This window comes from Equus quagga, chromosome 4 (genome assembly GCF_021613505.1).
Source record: "Equus quagga isolate Etosha38 chromosome 4, UCLA_HA_Equagga_1.0, whole genome shotgun sequence".
NCBI lineage: Eukaryota > Metazoa > Chordata > Mammalia > Perissodactyla > Equidae > Equus > Equus quagga.
Window position 1 is genome coordinate 130,379,001 of NC_060270.1, and position 15,252 is coordinate 130,394,252.

The window sequence follows — 15,252 nt, forward strand, 5'->3', positions numbered from 1 at the left end:
TCAATTCTTCAACATATTGAATATTTACTATGTTCACCATTGTCATTAGTATTTTCTACTGCCAAATTACTGTCTTTTGGTGATTGAGATATAATTACTCACCTTAGTGTTAACCGTTTCCCAGTGCAAATAAAATCTATGATTTATATACTCTAAACGTTTTCTGTATGCAAATTCCAATATGATTGCTCGATATTGTTTTCTCTAAAATATATAAAAGTGTTCCTCATATTAAAAAGATAAAATATTAAAAATATGGAGAATTAAATAAAAATACCCCATGCTTAGATAAAGAAAGAGTATACATAGATAGACAGAGTCAGTTTATTTTCCATTTTTATTCTTTCAAATTTGGGATTATCCTGGATACATAGTTTTATATCCTGACTCTTGAAAGTACCTTGTATTGAGAGCATTTTTCTTGTCATTAGATACTTACTTAATGGTTCCAAAATATTTCATCATATAGCTAAACCATAACATTCTAATTATTATATTCTTTTTTAGGATTGATATATTGCATAGAAAACATTATCCCTGTCTGATTATCTTCAAAGATAACTACCAAGAATTAGAATTACCTAATTAAATGGTAGAAAACTCAGCAAAATTTTAAAAATTTGTTTGTGAAATAGTTCATTTTTCATTGATAGAGTGGTCAGTTGCAAAGGAGCACTTCATGTGATCTTCAGCCAAAACACGAAACAGTCTCATGATTGACGATGCTTAGGCCCACCCAATTTTGTTAGATGAGCCATCTTTCAATATCCATCCTGAGATAGCTATTTCTAGCAATAAAGTGACAGCATGCCTCTTTAGATATTTTTCAGGCTCCACAAGGGTACACAGTTTGTCCACATCCTTTCCACACTCATCCTGGCCACAGTTCCCTCCAAGTATGCCAGTTCTCACTTAGCCAATTTGAATACCCTCCGTTGGGACGCAGACTAATATGGCTGTTTCCCACCACTCTCCCCATTTTCAATAGACAGAGTATGGTTGCCATAGGCCCTCTCTACCTTGTTCCACAGATACTTCTGTTTATGTTATTTTTCTCTGTATATTTTAATACCATGTTGTCTGTTGCATAAAATTTTTTTTGTTCTTAATGGTGAAAAGGTATCGTATCACGCCTTTAGGGTCCAGTAATTACTCATTGTCATACTGTCTACTTTGGAAAAAACTAACTCCACCCTTAGCACCATGTGTGGTCATGTGATCTAGTGGAAGATAATTAGTTTGCATTATTTTTCTAGAAACAATGTTAAGTTCAGAGAGTGGCTGATCAGTCAAGAAAAGCCAAGGAATTGCAACTTTATTACTTTTAAAAAGCAATTTGGAAATGTATTTTTTTAATCATAGACCTGAATCTGGAAATATAAAGTGTTAGTGCTGCTACAGTTATCTTGAAATCGACAGAAGAGATCTGTTTCTGAAAATGAAATAGGATTCTTTTTTTCTAAAATCTGGTAGAATGCTTCATTAGCCATGTAGTTTACAAATTTAACCAGAATATATCTACCTTCTTATCTGACCTTGACACTTAGAATTACATTCAAGCTGTGAAGAAAGCCTAAAAAATCACAAGACAAAGCAAACTATTATATTCTAATATTTCTTTGATTGATATTCCTTTCTTCCGTGCTCAGCTGGGATCTGTGCCACACAGGAATTTGATCTGCTAATCTAATTTCAGTGTCTACTATTCCATAGTTTGTACTTTTGCTTTGTGATGCTATGTAATTCTTCAAGACCACTATTTCTATTTTCAGCAGTATCCATTCTAACCTTCATTTTCTTGATACAATTTTAATTTCAAAAACACCTTTTTTCCAGAGAACTTGATCATGTGCTCAGCACATTTCATATGAGTAACATCTTAAATATCATTAAAAACATTAAATGTGTCTGTGTTTGCTTATTTTTCCATAAAGTTTGCCCTAATATGATGCAATCTTATAGTTGTTTTGCTTAGTATCTTTTCATGTCTTTAAATTAGAGTGGTTTGCAACATTGCTGTTTATTGGAATCAACTAAAGAGTTTTTCACGATTCATAGCCTGGCTGTGCTCTGACTAACTGAATTAGAATGTCTGGGTGTGGGTCTCAGGCCCACTGTTTCTATAAATCCACGAAATGACCCAACGTTCGACAGAGTGGAGAACCACTGTGCTAAATGGCAGTCTCTCTTTGACTACATATCTACCCATTCTCCCATACTGAAAACTGCCACCATATAAGCTAGTGATTGATTCAAGCGGTTGGATGTTTTTGGGTGGATGTAGTCCAGCAAATACTGAAGGGTGATTTTTCTTCCTCCATAGACAAGCGTTGAACATGCTTGTGTGCTGAAAATTGTGGATTTATGTAAGAAGGGTCCTTACATTTGTGGGCTTTATGTATAATTCAGGGAGTTCGTGTTTTGTCAACTGCACCAAAGGGAAAAAACTCCTTTCCAATAACAGTGAGATTACTATGTTATAAGATTATGCGAGCAAGTCTTCCTCATGTTTTGTGGGATTTAATCCATTTCATTCCTTTGGGTCCCTCTAAAGGAGACATGACATTATTGATTTTTCCCACAGACGGCCCACAAGAATAGAGAAGTTGTCCTTCCACTGGCTAGGGTCTCTAGAATTACTTCTAGCATTGTGTCAAAGTAGCCTGATATTTGACATTATTTTAACTATTTATGCTTATAATACAATTATTCCTGTGGATAGTGGATAGAAGCAGTCATAAACATGCACCTCACACCTGTCACAACCTTTTCAACTTTAACATATGTACGCCTTTTTCCCTTAGTTTTGTATCTTAAAAACAGTATCTATTTGGTCTGTACTAGTGGTTTTTAATGTTAATTCATGGATAAAAATTATAGGTTATTAATCTAGAATTTAAAACTAGATTGTATTAATTCAGATACATTATAAACTTTCCATTCCAAAAATTTATTTTAATATTTGCGCCTATCTTTGTAATCGCAAGGATAGAAATCTTTTAACTCATTTTAATATTCACTATGAAATTTTCTATTCTGTAATTTCCTAATTCATAAATTATAATCAATATTTTATGTACTTGGAAAATGTTTTCAAATAGTACCACCAAGGGCATTAAAACTGGTTATTTTCTTGTCCCTTATCAGCTCAAAATGTATTATTTTGTGTTGATTATATGAGAATAGCACATTAGTCACTTCTTTTCAAACCAAGATATTATTCCATTGTCTTTCAGCATTGACTACAGGAAGTGTGGTTTCTTTTGAGGTGGTAAGGCACTGACCACTCCTCCCTGAGGCTTGGATTTTTTTTAACATGTTTTTATTTTAACCATTTTACTAGTACAAAATTTTGCATGAGACTGATATCATTCTTTTTATGTGGAATGGAGTAAACCCTGACTGACATATTTTCAAATTATTTTGGCACCTAAATATTTCCTTCTGCTTTAGTTATGTCTTTATTTCTATTATTTTTATTTCCCCATACATTTTGTATTTAATCTTGATACATATATTTTATCTCATCATTTTTCATCAAATTTATTGAGATATAATTTATATATAACTAAAAGTAACACTTTAATGAGTTACACCAAATGTATATACCTGTGAACAATCAAAATATAGACTATTTTTTCACTACCACCAAATTCTCTCACATCTATTTGCAGTCAATTCCTGCCACCCGAGGCCAAGGTGATCTTTGACATGTATCTGTCACTATCAATTAGTTTTGCCTATTTTGGAATTTCATGCGAATGAAACGTGTAGTAAGTTCTGTATTGTGTCTGGCTTTTCTTGCCCGACATACACTTGCCATTTAGTTTCCCTAAAACTTTTCTTAACACTCATTTCTCTTCTTTTCTCAGCTTGTTCTCTGTGTCACATGCTACTTCCTTGTACACTCGTCACCTTGTTTTATCTCACCCTTGCCTACTCCTTTTTATCCTCACTTCTCAGTGTCTCAATCCAAAACTTTATTTTGTTGATGTTTCTAGTTTCTGTAGCAAATATGTATTTCAGAAATGTTATACCTTTTGTCTTTCAGGATCATACTCATGTTTCTTTATTTTCTTTGTTATTTGCTTGTTTTCACATAGATCTAATATTAGTTCATCTAACATTAATATTTTGAATGTTAGTTCAAAATAAGACATAGTCAATTTGATAATTGTTATTAGGCTAAATTTTCCTCATACTAAATCTAATTAGATCCTGGTGAATCTCTCATATCTGAATAGTCAGTGGTTATTTATATTTCTCAATCAAATTTCTGTTGTTATCATGCCTTCATGTGTAGCAGCTCTGCCAAAGCACAGAGGAAATTTCTATCCCCACAAATATATCTAGCAATATTCTTACCATTGTTTCAATACTTAGCAACTAAAATTCAGAAGCTCTGCCCCCCACAAAACTATATTACCGTCTGTCTTCCCGTGTCTAATTCCTTCTAGTTTCTCCTTTGATAAAGTCTCTAAATCTAGGAAACACAAATCCAAGTTAGATAATACAGTAATTGGCTCAACAAAAACAAGGAAGCAAACATGAAAGATAGAGGGGAACACTTGTTTGGTGTTTTACAGATAATAGGAGAAGGATGTGGTCTTTTCACATTTCAGGAGATCAAAATCAATCTATGTAAATTAAAATGCTTATTTTTTTTTTCCTTCAAGTCTTATCAGCCTCTAATTTATCACATATTCCTTCCAGATAATGTCAATATATTGCATTTTCTTTTTGTGCTGTTGAGAATTTTATTCCTTTATTTTTTTATTAGGTAATTTGGGTTAATTTGGGATAATTTGAGATAAACTGTGACAGAGCTTGATATTTGGGTTCCATTTTCAAAAGTGGCATGGAGTGCTTTAAAAAACTACATCAAATTCATTAGTTTCTCAAATTTAATGGTCTTACTACAATAGCATTAAAGCGGTCATCTCAACTCTTATTTGCTGCTATATATTAGCAGCGATCAAAATGAGAACATAATCAAAGAACCAGTTGGAGTGCAGGGAAAAAGATGAGATGAAAGTTACTCAAAATGAGGCTATATTTTACGAAGGTGGAGAGTAAGTATAGGTAAGTCAAAAATATTTATTTGCATATGTAGTAGTGTATTACGTATTTTAAACACAGCCATGCTTCAGAAAGCAATCAGATATTTCTTAAATTGGAGCTCATAAATATCACTGTTTTTCTGTACCTGATTATTTTTGTCTCCTGAATTGGTCCTTTTTCGCTCGTATTTCTCTAGTGATTCTGTTCCAACTAAGTTATTTTTCCACATAAGTCTTAGAAATATTTTGAAGCAGCAAAGCATCCCCCCTCCAATTCTGTTTTAATGTATATATGCAGAAAATCTAGTTATATCTATCCATTCTAGATAAAACAGATTATTGAATTTTTTTCAGTAAAAAGTTTCACATATAGTTGTTACTTCTCAGGAATGGAGTTGAACTATGAGCACAGGTAAGTTATTTCTATTTCTAAATAGCAAATTCAAATTAAATATAATCCCAGACACTGCAATTTGTTAGTTGTTAGTTGTTGTTAGTACTTAAAATATAAATTTTAAAAGGAAATAGTAAAAGGTCTTTTGAAATAATAGGGAGCAGTCAATGTTCTGTTTCTCTGTGTATTAATATAGACACCATGAATGAAATAATGCAACCTATAGAACTCATTTCTAGGCAAAAAAACAATTTGTATGCAAACATCATCCTTCTTTATGAGAGTGATTTCTTAAGGAGTAGAGTTCAAAGCAATTTCCAATTAACCTTCCATTACAAAAAAAGTGAAACTCAAAATAAACTTTTACTGCATATTAAGAAAACATAGTTGCCAATTTGAAATAGAAGTGTTGTAGTGATTAAAAACTTTTAAGACACAAAGTAAAATTTGAATTTTTTTTTTTTTTAAAAAAGGACAGCATCTAAATGACATTCAGTTTTGATTTGTTAACCAATTAAGTATTTTTGGTGTGTGAAGAAATTCCGTTTTTCATCAATGATGGAAACATTAGAAAATTAATATACAGTATATATTAAAGAGATAATATGCAGCATTATTAGGTGAGATTTTACACTGTCTTTAAGAATTTTACAACTATATTATGACAAGGAAAATACTTAAGGACCAGAATAAATTTTTGCTGCCCTTGAAGAACTTTGCAGTAGATTCAATTAGGAGTCACTGCTCTACACTTCCACAGTGATTTCAACATCTCCTTCAATGACACACTTTCTCCTTACTTATTGGCTGAATTGCTACCAGACTGTAAGGTGTACAATGAGAACTGTCACTTTTCTAGTTTTCATTTACAATAGCCCAACAAGTTTGGTGTATATTTAGTCTCATTTAACCTGAATTAATAAAATTTAGTAGTTTGCCCAAATGAGGATAGCTTGGTAAATGAGAGAGGCAAGATTCCAACAAACGCAGTTTGAGCTCTTAACCACAGTGCACACTGCCTCTAGTGATGTCAGGATGCCATATCTTTGGTCTTTTGTCCAGGAGTTTCTAACGTAGTATCTGCTGACTATTGGGTCACTGTTTAAGGTGATCCAAAATACAGTTCAGATGAAAATAGTCATTAGCTACTTTATCCTACTATTAGGATAAAGTACAATACCCTATTGTTAAAACTAGTTTTGACGTTATGTTTGTCCTTTTTATCAAAACTCTTTACTGAAACTTAATTTCTACTTTTTTGGTTTTTTTAGTGAGGAAGACTGGCCCTGTAACGTCTGTGGCCAACCTTCCCCTTTTCGCTTGAGGAAGATTGTCCTGAGCTAACATCTGTGCCAACTTTCCTCTATTTTGAATGTGGGATGCTGCAACAGCATGGCTTGATGAGCGGTGTGTAGGCCCATGCCCAGGATATGAACCTATGAACCCTGGGCCACTGAAGCGGAGCGTGTGAACTTAACCACTACACCGCTGGGCTGGACCCTTGGAACTTAATTTCTTATAAAACTTTTAAGCATATAAAGCAGCTGATTTTTTTTCTGTGGAGTTTAAATTCCAAACTTATACTACAAAGAAAAAGACATACAAGAGAATTCCCAAGCTCAAGCTCAGCCTCACTTTTAACGGAAATGTTCAAGCCCAGGTACTGGGGTGAAGATTTGTGATAGAAATGGGTGTGTTATAAGGCCACTGAGTCTTTGAAAGAAAATTTGAGGGCTTGTCTGATGGCACAATGGTTAAGTTCGAACGTTCTTCTTCAGCAGCCCGGGGTTCGCAGGTTCAAATTGCAGGTGCAAACCTATGCACCACTTGGCAAGCCATGCTGTGGTAGGCATACCACATATAAAGTAGAGGAAGTTGGGCATGGTTGTTAGCTCAGGGCCAGTCTTCCTCAAAAGAAAGAAAGAAAATGTGAGTTTTTGAAAAAATAAGCAAGAATATAGGGAGAAGTCAGACGAAACTGGAGTCCTTCAGATTGGGCTGTTTTCTTTACTTGTATGTGACATACGGGAGCTGTTTCCTTGTGCCTCTTTGGTATTTGCAGTTAGAATAGTTATCAGAATAATGGCTTAATTGAGAGCACAGGTTAAACTTCGAGAAGTCCAAGTTCTCCTTAATCCGCTATGACCGGGAAGCGAGATTTCAGGCAGTCAGCTTAAGGTGTCTGGGACAACATTCATTCGGATGCATAGGCTGCTCCCCCATTGACATTTACCAATTTTGTCTAAACAAGATTTTCTTGGATAATAGAAACTAAATAAGAAATACATGAACACATCTCTATTCTAAAAGCAGAATCTTAAGGCAGTTCATCTGCAAAACTAAAGTTACAGCCTGGGCTTAGAACTATAATATACTCTAAAAAACTGGATTAGACTAATCTTCTCTCTCAGTTTAGACACCTTTCTCTATGCTCTTTCATTTTTTATAGCAACAAGAATTACAGAAACTTAACCCAGTGTAGGGCAGGTTATTGAGGGAAAATAGGAAAGTGGAGTCTGTGTACTGCAGCTTTCTACAGCGCCTATGGTGGTGTTTTTCTCTTAGTCCTGGTCGTTAGCTAGGTCACGGCTGATGCAAATTGAGTCATTTTAGAAAAGTTTCCCATTTCCCGCAAATTATTTCTCCAAAGTGTTTCTGTTGCTCTTGAAATCCATAAGACAGATGTACTTAGATTCATAACTAGCACAGATATCTAGTCATTAAATGTTAAGTGAATGAAGCAGGCAAATATTATATGCAATAACACATTACTATACTATTGGTTATTAATGCTTAATTCAGGAGGCTTTATTAGACATCTCTGAAAAGAAATTCTATACCAGACTATTACGATTTTCTGAGAAGAGGCAATAGATTAAAGGGGCTGAAACCCTAGACTCATGGAGGGAACAGAAGGTCTTTGCAAGCCTGAAGCATGAGTGAAAAGGGTTGACATTCTCAAAAGTAAAGGAAGGGGTTTAAAAACAAATAGATTAATACGAGATAAATTTCGGCACTTCACAATTTTAACTTAAGCTAATATTTACCATCCACAAGTATTTGGAGGCCAATTTCTCATACAAACAATCTCCAAAGCTCCATCTCACTGCTAAATTTCAAGAAAATTCATGGCAGAAAAGTAATTTGATAAATTCCCAAAACAGAGAATCTATGAGTACCACTACAATCCAGGTCCCTGCATAGACCCTCTAAACAGAATCTACACTAGAGCGATTCTCCCTGGGAATCTCTAAGGGGAGAAATTTGTCTAAGCGCAAGTGGAAGGTCCAAGGCCTGTTGTACTCCTTACAGGCACAGCTATGCGAATAGTCTTCTCCAAAGAGACCCAGAGAAGAGTTTAAAGGTAATCTCCTGGCCTAATCACTTCACAGCTTTGCAAATGGCAATAAAAATTAAATTAAAATAACAAAATCACTCTTTATCTATTTATTATGTATCTATATCAGTATAGATAATAAATATCTATATATCCACCACTGAGCAACAAAATAGCCCCCAAACTTAGCAGCTAAAAACAACGAATATTTTTTATATCCCAGTTTCTTTCAGTCAGGAATTCTCACCCAGCACAGATTAGCTGGGGGCTTCTGTTTCAAAAACCCAACTGTCAGTTGGGGCTGTAGTCTTATCTGAAAGCTCCTCTGGGAGGACCCACTTCCAAAGTCACTCACATGTCAATTGGCTGACCTCAGGTCCTCTCCGGCTATTGGCTATAGACTCAGTTCTTTTCTCTATGAGTCCATCCATAGGGCTGCGCATAACATTGCAGTTTGCTGCTCCAAGAATGAGGAATTCAAGAGAGACAGAGAAAGAAATCCCCAATGGCAGAAGCCACATTTTTTTGTACAAACTCATCAGGGAATTAACGTCCCATAACTTCTGCTATATTCTGTTCATTAGAAAGGAGTTCCCAAACCCGGATCCAGCCCACACTCTAAAGGAGGGGATAATGCAAGGCCATAAATACCAGGAAATGGAGATCATTGAGGGCTGTCTCTGAGGCTGCCTGCCACACTCACACACAACAACACAAAATCAAATATCGGGCTATTATTTAAATCATACTTTTGTTACAAGAGCTTTCTGTTTTAAGGGCTTAAGGAGACAGAAAGAAAATACAGACTTTTAAAACACTGCTTTTGGGGTCTGGAGATATTTTCACCTTTTTTTCTTCTCGTTTTTTTAGGCTTCCTTGAGAAAACTTGCACGTGTGAAGAGTTCAACATACTGCAATCAGAGCATTTCATCACGGCTTTCAGAAGGAAATTACCTCTAAATTATGCAAATTGCCTTAATCAACTGGATAAATATGAGTGTGAACAAAACTCAAAGTGTTGTTGGAAATTCATTGATATGCATGTTATCATAGTCATCACTCTTATTGTTAGTGAATGGCCTGTGAGAGCCCCAGGAAAATATGTATTTCCTATTTCAGTTTCTGTTCTCTGGTATTTATCTGTGCTTTGTTGTTTTATTATTGTCACTGTCAGTCAATTTGACAACAATGTACATAATGTCATGAAAAAACAAGTGGGTGTAATGTTGTTTGTTGACTGATTTATGTGAAGGAGCCCTTTGATAATTTTTATAGCTTTTCAGTTTTACTGAAAAACAAATTGAACTAACTTTCTGGTTTTTATATTAAAAGCAGAAACACACATACGCAAACTCTTTTAAAAAGGAAAGTAAAAGAAATATACTCTAAAACAGTAATTTAAATATTAGTAAAGAATTACTTTTGAAATCATGAAAAATATACTAAAAACACAAATAGGGAAAAATTACTGTTTAGTCTTATGATTGTACAAAAACAATCATTGGAATTGGAAAGGATTTTATAGCTAGTTTTATTCATTGTTATCTCCAATTGAACAAGAACATGAAGTTCTTGAGAGCAGGACTGCAAAAATGTTATTTATGTAACATCTTCCCTCCCATCTTACAGATAGTATATTATCCAAAAATATTCCCTGAAATGATGGTTGATTCTAACATTTATTTTTAAATGCCTCCTCTCAGGCATCTAACTATATTTCTATGAGAGAAACTTTAATTTCTCTCTGAATTTCACATGTTGATCTTTTCCAATTTTTTTACCTTAATGTTTTTATTCAAAAGCCTTTTATTTTGCACAGAAATTTGTTTTATACCAAAATATAAAATCTTTTCAAGTACATATTGTCTTCAAAAACTCAAAATGTCCAAATACCTAGTCATTTTTCATGGAGACCATTTCACAATTTGTTTCGTTTTGCTATAGGTCCTGTCTAATCACCCCACAGCACATCATTAGGATTAACAGGCTTTGAATATCCACAGGGAAACACAGTACTCAATAAGGACTTTGAACTTGAAAAAGTTTGAATACATTCTTGGCCCTGAGAGAGAATTCTAACTGCATTTAGAATTCTAACAGATGTAGTCTGCTACAATGTTAGCATACCAACAGAATCCCTCCACGTTGTAGTAATGAGGGGATCCGATGAGTGTAGGGTCAGGAGGTAGAACTAGGAACAGAGGAGAAGATGAGTCTGGAGAGGATTTGTTAACTGCTCTCAGGTTGCTATGTGTCTGGCTTAAAAATCACATTGCTTCTCCCAGGGTCATGCACTGCACACATAACAAAATCATTTCTCCGTTTGGCAAAAGCTTTCAAAAGTGTCTTTCATCAAGCAACCATCATGTACTGCTATTGCAACTTATGTATTACACCGAGGGACAGTATATTCAGAGATAAGGTCCTTGTTCAGCAAATTTTGCCCAGACCTCAGCACTGTGTAAATTACCTGTGCATCTGAAAATTATTAGTATTGGACCGACTTCTTGAAATTGTGTTCTTTATACAGTTTTTGATAAAGTATTTGACCTGGAAATAGACTTTTCTTTCCTAGTTTGAGGTTTAAATTAAGTAATTCAATTACCAATATAATAAAGCAAATAATAAAGTAGATGAGATTTTTGAAATTTAAAAAAAGCATAAATATTTTCTTTCTCTGAAATTTTATCAGACATAATGCAAATAATTCAGAAAGAGAAGAAACAGCTATATGAGACTTATAAAGCAGAATTTATGAAATACCGCGTACTTGCAGTTGGTTCATGAGTACAACATATTTTCTGTTAAAGATCAATTTGGATTTTGAATAATTTAAAAGGTGAATCTGAAGAGACATGATAAAAAACACTATTGTTGACATATTCATTCACCAATTTGCAACTATCCAGCAGCGTTTAGCAAGTGCTTCCTATTTTTCTGGGTTGTTTTAAGCTGACTAGAATAAGGAAGTGTTTACAAGGCTTGGAGATAAAGAGCCAATCAAGATTGTTTTTGACTTAGGATAACTTCAAAATTTGTAGACATTCACACGGGACCCTAAGCAACCAGGGCTGTCTCCCTAAACCCTAACCCACTCTGGTCGTGGTCTTAAGCAATGAAGAGGAGCCTAGGATCTCAAGAGTTCCCACAGTGATTTCAAGACTCCGGCCTTGGTTTCTACAGGGTAGGGCAATGGCCCACACCCTACCTGCTTGACCCAATGGGATTGCGGGAAAGGTTATGCCTAATTATTAACAGTATGTTCTCCCCCAACTTCCATGTGTATCTCCAACCACTCAGTTTAGAAAACACAAATTAGGCAACCAAACATTGAGGCTCTAAAGCAGCAACCTCTTAGCAGGGATGTGGCAGATCAAATAGGAGGTAATGCAAACTCCAGGAACAAACACTGTCTTCATCTCAAGCTGGCGCTCACAATCTGGTGATCCTCTCCGAGGGTGCTGATGGCCGCATGGAGTTGTGATATGAGTGACAGTTCAAGCTTAGACTTTTCTTGGGCATTTAACTTCAGTAGCTAATTGAGAAGGAATGCAAGTTGAATGGGGTTCCACAGCATCGTTTAGACAAGAAGAAAATGATTGCATCTCCATGTTTTTTTACAACCTTTTCACCCTTTATTCTCAGAAATGGCCTTCTTCTAGCTTATCGCTGATGGCAGAAGAGGTTGCTATATAAGAACCAAGGGTTCAGTTTTAACTGATGTTTTTACATATAAGCCTAATGCACTTTAAGCTGGGGACTATTTTGAACCAACTACTCTTTTATGTTGCTTTACTAACAACGAGAAAAAACACTGAAGACCAATAATGAGCATTTTTAGATCTACTTTCTTAACTCAATAATATAACTAAAATTAAGTATTTTTAAATTTCCCATGATTACACTTGCCTGAAGTTTGTATACCTTTGTTGTTTTGAAGTATGCTGGGTCTGAATTATAGTTAATGACTCCAACAGATAGACTGTTTAACCTGGATGTTTGCATCTGCAATTGGAGTTAATTCTTATATGGTTGCTGTAAGCGTTAGGTGAGATAACGTGTATAAAATGCTTAGCACAACGACTGGTATATAGTAAATGTCCATGGCATGCTGGTTTGATCATAAATAATAACCAAAAGAGATCATTTACAGAATCTCTCTAAACATACATTGATATTGATTTTAATATATGTGTGCATGAAAAGCCCACATATTTTAAGTCTCTAAAAAATTCTCAGCTGCGTGCTAAAAAGGTAGTTGATGGTTTTTGCAACAGAAAGTTGGCAATCCTGAGAGCGTATCTGGGCAAACATGGTGCCTGGTCGTCTGTGCCCTCTGTAAGTGAAGACAGAGTGAGGAACATTTTTCTCTTCTCCAAACCTCAAAACACCCCGACTGGGGCTGTCAGAAAGGTCTTTAATAAAAAGCAAAGTGGCAGGATGGTGTACATGGAGCCTAATAGAGCAGTTTATCTTACAAAACTCCAAGTGTTTAACAATAAATCCTTTCCCATCCATGCAAGAATGAAACTATGTAGCTCTCTGCAGTTCAGCAAAGAGAAGCTAAATAACAAACTTCACTTTTAAAGTTCAGGCTCTACCTGGTAGGATCTGCAGCCTATAAGAAATTCACTTTTAACCAACCTGATCAGATCTGCTTGTAACTTCGTTTTTGAGACTTTCTCACACGTTTATCCAAATAATTTGCCTCTTTCTGATTCCGTTGATTTTAGGACAAAACCACTTTATATGCTGATAAAACTTTACTCTGCACAATCTAAGTGGTTTCTATTTATTATTAATATTTATTCAATGCCCCTTTAAAGTTTCATTTCTAGAGCTAAGATTTAAAAACTTCAACCTTGGTCAGAAGCAAGATTGGTTTTGAAGCCCATGGGCGTTATAGCTATTTGGGGTACATTAGCAGCAAACTTTAAATAATAAAAATATATGATTTTTGAAGGTGCAGAGCTGGGATTAAGAGAGAAAAATTATTTTTCTTTTTGGAAAACGAGAAAAATCAGAGGAGCCTACCCTCCACAAGAAAGGAAGTTTCTTCTGTTTCTCTTTCCCTGCTTCCGAGCTTTCGTTTCTGTCCATGTTTAGAAAAACACCAGAAGTAAAGATAAGCAGATTCACTTTTAGAACAACCTAGCTATTAGCATCAATAATGTTAAACTAACATCTTCCTTTTAGTGATGTACTTCCTGTAAAATGTTATTTTTCTATGGAAAACTGGAGAGCCTACCAAAAATATTTATTTGTCAAGGATGTCAGGCACATCTATCACAGTCAGAAGTTGGTCACAGAGCCAGCAGTCAATCAGTCACTCAACACTTAGTCTGAGATTTTAACTCTCATTTTCATCATGTTTCTGATATCATGCGCTTACCTCTTTCTCAGGCTATATTTCCACTTATTTTTAAGTAATCTTCCTCAAGCCTTTCTAGTTATCAAATTTTATTTCTATCATTCTCAAATAATGGCCTACACCAATTGTCGTCATTTTGTTACTTCATGTTTGTTATTCAGGCCAACACAATGTTAATTCAGCTTCACTAATTAGCATCTACATGCCATATACATTGAAAGATTTTCAGGTTTGATACTGAACCACTCCAACCCGGAAAGTTATTTTTGCCACGCTTTTCACTTTCTTCTCATCTCTCTGACTGATTTCATTGTTCAGTTATATTCTGCATTTTGTACCTTAAATGTGCTTCAGAGTTCTGCCATTGTTCTGTTGTCTAAATACATACACATACATATACACACAATGTACTCCTATAGGGCAAAGCTTAAATAGAGTCAGAGTCCAGGAGGCTCTCTGGCATAAATTTCAAGGGAGGACAAATGGCACACACCCTTTAAACTGAAAGACCTGGAACCCCCCTGAATGTTGTTTACTAGCTGGTGACACCTGGGTTTGTCAGTTAGATAAGCACTGTGCTGGTTAGAGGTGGTCAGCTGTGGACACGTCGTGACTGTTTCAGGATTATGGCATCCACGTGCCTCTGCTGCATATGTGATGTCCCTATCTGGGAATTAGGTTGCTCAGTTATGTCTGCGTTAGTGTCAGAAAGTTGTGGCAGGGTCAGTCATCACACTGAATCATCCTTCACTGGCAATATCATCTATTTCCATGGGGTCAAATACCACACCACTTTGAAGACCGCCAAATCTGTGTACTTACCCTAATCATTGCCTATGCAGCGTAGATCAGAAGTCCTACCTCCCTGCAGGACACTTCATCAGAAATTCACGGAAGATAAAGGATACCCAAGATGTCCAAAATTGAGCTAACGTTTTACTTCTCTTACTTTTGAAGTCATAATATCTAAACCATGTAATGCATTTTTTTAAAACTTACCTTTATTGAGTAATAATTTACATAGACTATAAAGACCTATTTAAGTGTAGAATTCTGAGTTTTAACAAACACATCCAATGGTGTGACCTCT